The sequence below is a fragment of the Oncorhynchus mykiss genome, chromosome 2, assembly GCF_013265735.2.
Source record: "Oncorhynchus mykiss isolate Arlee chromosome 2, USDA_OmykA_1.1, whole genome shotgun sequence".
Taxonomy (NCBI): domain Eukaryota; kingdom Metazoa; phylum Chordata; class Actinopteri; order Salmoniformes; family Salmonidae; genus Oncorhynchus; species Oncorhynchus mykiss.
The window spans coordinates 51,107,495-51,113,529 of NC_048566.1; positions in this window are offsets into that span (position 1 = coordinate 51,107,495).

Sequence of the window (6,035 nt, forward strand, 5' to 3'; positions counted from 1 at the left end):
TGTGTTTTCTAGTCTTCCTGGTTTAGACCTTTCTGCCTGTCCTGAACCTGAGCACGCCTGCCGTTCTGTCCCTGATTGACTCTGTCTTGGATAATGAACCTCTTCCTGCCATTGACCTGTCCTTTGTATTTGTTATAATAAATATTCTGAGAATCAAACTGTCCGCCTCCTGTGTCTGCATCTGGGTCAAATCAAAGTTTGTCACGTGCGCCGAATACAGGTGCAGACCTTACAGTGAAATGCTTACTTACAAGCCATAACCAACTGTGCAATTTTTAAGTAACAAATAGGTATTAGGTGAACAATAGATAAAAAATACCAAATAAAAATAAAACAATAAAATGACAATGAAAAAGCTAAATACAGGTGGTACCGGTACAGAGACAAAGTGCGGGGACACCAGTTAGTCGGGCTAGATGAGGTAATATGTATGTGAATTTAAAGTAAAAGTGACTGTGATTAGATGATAAACAGAGAGTAGCAGCAGCGTAAATGAAGGGTTGGGGGGGAGTGGCGGGACACAATGTAAATAGTCCGGGTAGCCATTTGATTACCTGTTCTGGAGTCTTATGGCTTGGGGGTAAAAACTGTTGAGAAGCCTTTTGGACCTATACTTGGTGCTCCGGTACCGATTGCCATGTGGTAGCAGAGAGAACAGTTTATGACTAGGGTGGCTGGGTCTTTGACCATTTTTAGGGCCTTCCTCTGACACCGCCTGGTATAAAGGCCCTGGATGGCAGGTAGCTAAGACCCAGTGATGTACTGGGCCGTACGCACTACCCTCTGTAGTGCCTTGCGGTTGGAGGCCGAGCAGTTGCCATACCAGGCAGTGATGCAAACAGTCAGAATGCTCTCGATGTTGCAGCTGTAGAACCTTTTGTGGATCTGAGGACCATGGCAAATCTTTTCAGTATCCTGAGGGGGAAGAGGTCTTGGTGTGTTTGGACCATTCTAGTTTGTTGGTGATGTGGACACCAAGGAACTTGAAGCTCTCAACCTGCTCCACTGCAGCCCCGTCGATGAGAATGGGGACGTGCATGGTCCTCCTCTTCCTGTAGTCCACAATCATCTCCTTTGTTTTGATTATGTTGAGGGAAAGGTTGTTATCCTGGCACCACACGATCAGGTCTCTGACCTCCTCCCTATAGGCTGTCTCGTCATTGTCGGTGATCAGGCCTACCACTGTTGTGTCATCTGCAAACTTAAAACTTCTTGGCGCACCCATCCCGTTAGCGGGATCATTTTCGTCAACATCCGCTGAATGGCATAGCGCCAAATTCAAATTAAATTACTAAAAATATGTATTTTTCATGAAATCACAAGTGCAATATAGCAAAACACAGCTTAGCTTGTTGTTAATCCACCTGGCGTGTCAGATTTCAAAAAAGCTTTACAGCAAAAGCTATCCAAGTGTTTATGTTAGGACATATCTCTCAGCAGACAAAACATTACAAACAGCTAGCAGCAAAGTAGATTGGTCACGAAAGTCAGAAAAGCAATAAAATGAATCACTTACCTTTGATGATCTTCGGATGTTTGCACCCTCGAGACTCCCAGTTACACAATAAATGTTCCTTTTGTTCCATAAAGATAATTTTTATATCCAAAATACCTCCATTTGTTTGGTGCGTTTTGTTCAGAAATCCACAGGCTCGAGCGGTCACGACATCGCAGACGAAAATTCCAAATAGTATCCGTAAAGTTCGTAGAAACAAGTCAAACGTTTTTTATAATCAATCCTCAGGTTGTTTTTACAATAAATAATCGATAATATTTCAACCAGACTGTAGCTTTTTCAATAGGAGAGAGAGAGAAAATGTCTGCTCCAAGCTGTTGCGCATGCAAAACTCTGCTGGCACCCAGCCATCCACTGACGCGATGTGATCATTCTCGCTCATTTTTCAGAATAAAAGCCTGAAACTATGTCTAAAGACTATTCACACCATGTGGAGGCCATAGGGAAAGGAATATGGTTGATATCCCTTTAAATGGAGGGAAGGCATGCAATGGAACAGGGAGATTATTTTCTCTTAGGCACTTCCTTGTTGGATTTTCTTCAGGTTTTTGCCTGCAATATCAGTTCTGTTATACTCACAGACAATATTTTGACAGTTTTGGAAACTTTAGAGTGTTTTCTATCCTAATCTGACAATTATATGCATATTCTAGATTCTGGGCCTGAGAAATAGGCAGTTTCATTTGGGTACGTTTTTCATCCAAACATCAAAATACTGCCCCCTACACTCAACAGGTTCAAATCAAATCACATTTTTAATTGTCACATACACATGGTTAGCAGATGTTAATGCGGGTGTAGCGAAATGCTTGGTCTTCTAGTTCCGACAATGCAGTAATAACCAACGAGTAATCGAATGAACAATTCCAAAACTACTACCTTACTACTACCCTTACAAGTGTAAAGGGATAAAGAATATGTACATAAAGATATGTGAATGAGTGATGGTACAGAACGGCATAGGCAAGATGCAGTAGATGGTATCGAGTACAGTATATACATATGAGATGAGTATGTAAACAAAGTGGCATAGTTTAAAGTGGCTAGTGATACATGTATTACATAAAGATGCAGTAGATGATATAGAGTACAGTATATACGTAGACATATGAGATGAATAATGTAGGGTATGTAAACATTATATTAAGTAGCATTGTTTAAAGTGGCTAGTGATATATTTTACATCAATTCCCATTATTAAAGTGGCTGGAGTTGAGTCAGTGTGTTGGCAGCAGCCACTCAATGTTAGTGGTGGCTGTTTAACAGTCTGATGGCCTTGAGATAGAAGCTGTTTTTCAGTCTCTCGGTACCAGCTTTGATGCACCTGTTCTGACCTCACCTTCTGAATGATAGCGGGGTGAACAGGCAGTGGCTGTTGTCCTTGATGATCTTTATGGCCTTCCTGTGACATCGGGTGGTGTAGGTGTCCTGGAGGGCAGGTAGTTTGCCCCCGGTGATGCGTTGTGCGGACCTCACTACCCTCTGGAGAGCCTTACGGTTGTGGGCGGAGCAGTTGCCGTACCAGGCGGTGATACAGCCCGACAGGATGCTCTCGATTGTGCATCTGTAGAAGTTTGTGAGTGCTTTTGGTGACAAGCCAAATTTCTTCAGCCTCCTGAGGTTGAAGAGGCGCTGCTGCGCCTTCTTCACGATGCTGTCTGTGTGGGTGGACCAATTCAGTTTGTCTGTGATGTGTACGCCGAGGAACTTAAAACTTACTACACTCTCCACTGCTGTTCCATCGATGTGGATAGGGGGGTGTTCCCTCTGCTGTTTCCTGAAGTCCACAATCATCTCCTTAGTTTTTTTGACGTTGAGTGTGAGGTTATTTTCCTGACACCACACTCCGAGGGCCCTCACCTCCTCCCTGTAGGCAGTCTCGTCGTTGTTGGTAATCAAGCCTACCACTGTTGTGTCGTCCGCAAACTTGATGATTGAGTTGGAGGCGTGCGTGGCCACGCAGTCGTGGGTGAACAGGGAGTACAGGAGAGGGCTCAGAACGCACCCTTGTGGGGCCCCAGTGTTGAGGATCAGCGGGGTGGAGATGTTGTTACCTACCCTCACCACCTGGGGGCGGCCCGTAAGGAAGTCCAGTACCCAGTTGCACAGGGCGGGGTCGAGACCCAGGGTCTCGAGCTTGATGACGAGTTTGGAGGGTACTATGGTGTTAAATGCTGAGCTGTAGTCGATGAACAGCATTCTCACATAGGTAATCCTCTTGTCCAAATGGGTTAGGGCAGTGTGCAGTGTGGTTGAGATTGCATCGTCTGTGGACCTATTTGGGCGGTAAGCAAATTGGAGTGGGTCTAGGGTGTCAGGTAGGGTGGAGGTGATGTGGTCCTTGACTAGTCTCTACAAAGCACTTCATGATGACGGAAGTGAGTAGTCGTTTAGCTCAGTTACCTTAGCTTTCTTGGGAACAGGAACAATGGTGGCCCTCTTGAAGCATGTGGGAACAGCAGACTGGGATAAGGATTGATTGAATATGTCCGTAAACACACCAGCCAGCTGGTCTGCGCATGCTCTGAGGGCGCGGCTGGGGATGCCGTCTGGGCCTGCAGCCTTGCGAGGGTTAACACATTTAAATGTTTTACTCACCTCGGCTGCAGTGAAGGAGAGTCTGCATGTTTTGGTTGCGGGCCGTGTCAGTGGCACTGTATTGTCCTCAAAGTGGGCAAAAAAGTTATTTAGTCTGCCTGGGAGCAAGGCATCCTGGTCCGTGACTGGGCTGGTTTTCTTTTTGTAATCCGTGATTGACTGTAGACCCTGCCACATACCTCTTCTGTCTGAGCCGTTGAATTGCGATTCTACTTTGTCTCTATATTGACGCTTAGCTTGTTTGATTGCCTTGCGGAGGGAATAGCTACACTGTTTGTATTCGGTCATGTTTCCAGTCACCTTGCCCTGATTAAAAGCAGTGGTTCGCGCTTTCAGTTTCACGCGAATGCTGCCATCAATCCACGGTTTCTGGTTTGGGAATGTTTTAATCGTTGCTATGGGAACGACATCTTCAACGCACGTTCTAATGAACTCGCTCACCGAATCAGCGTATTCGTCAATGTTGTTGTTTGACGCAATACGAAACATATCCCAGTCCACGTGATGGAAGCAGTCTTGGAGTGTGGAATCAGATTGGTCGGACCAGCGTTGAACAGACCTCAGCGCGGGAGCTTCTTGTTTTAGTTTCTGCAACAAAATGGAGTCGTGGTCAGCTTTTCCGAAAGGAGAGCGGGAGAGGGCCTTATATGCGTCGCGGAAGTTAGAATAGCAATGATCCAAGGTTTTGCCAGCCCTGGTTGCACAATCGATATGCTGATACAATTTAGGGAGTCTTGTTTTCAGATTAGTCTTGTTAAAATCCCCAGCTACAATGAATGCAGCCTCAGGATATGTGGATTCCAGTTTGCAAAGAGTCAAATAAAGTTTGTTCAGAGCCATCGATGTGTCTGCTTGGGGGGGAATATATACGGCTGTGATTATAATCGAAGAGAATTCCCTTGGTAGATAATGCGGTCGACATTTGATTGTGAGGAATTCTAAATCAGGTGAACAGAAGGACTTGAGTTCCTGCATGTTGTTGTGACCACACCACATCTCGTTAACCATAAAGCATACGCCCCCGCCCCTCTTCTTACCAGAAAGATGTTTGTTTCTGTCGGCGCGATGCGTGGAGAAACCAGCTGGATGCACCGACTCCGATAGCGTCTCTCCAGTGAGCCACGTGAAGCAAAGAACGTTACAGTCTCTGATGTCCCTCTGGAATGCTACCCTTGCTCGGATTTTATCAACCTTGTTGTCAAGAGACTGGACATTGGCGAGAAGTATGCTAGGGAGTGGTGCGCGATGTGCCCGTCTCCGGAGTCTGACAGAAGACCGCTTCGTTTCCTTCTTTTACGACGTCGTTTTTTTGGGTCGCTGGCTGGGATCCATTCCGTTGTCCTGGGTGAAAGGCAGAACACAGGATCCGCTTCGCGAAAGTCATATTCTTGGTCGTGCTGATGGTGAGTTGTCGCTGCTCTTATATTCAGTAGTTCTTCTCGACTGTATGTAATGAAACCTAAGATGACCTGGGGTACCAATGTAAGAAATAACACGTAAAAAACCAAAAAACTGCATAGTTTCCTAGGAACGCGAAGCGAGGCGGCCATCTCTGTCGGCGCCGGAAGGTTAATGATGGTGTTGGAGTCGTGTCTGGCCATGCAGTCGTGGGTCAACAGGGAGTACAGGAGGGGACTGAGCGTGCACCCCTGAGGGGGTCCAGTGTTGAAAAGCAAAGCAGAAAACAATGACATAGTTAAATATTAATGCATTGAAAATGTGTCCTATGTTTTCATCGATTGTAGGGCTGTAGCCACTGAATACAGTTGAATTGAAAAACCTAAATCACAAAATTTGCCGCTGCTTCTTGCAGCAAGCATTGCCGCGGTGCAATCTTAGATCCTTGGGACGTCCATACACATGATTACGGTAAGTGATAAGAGGATTCCAGATAGCACTAAACCTCAGTGATGGCGTCAAA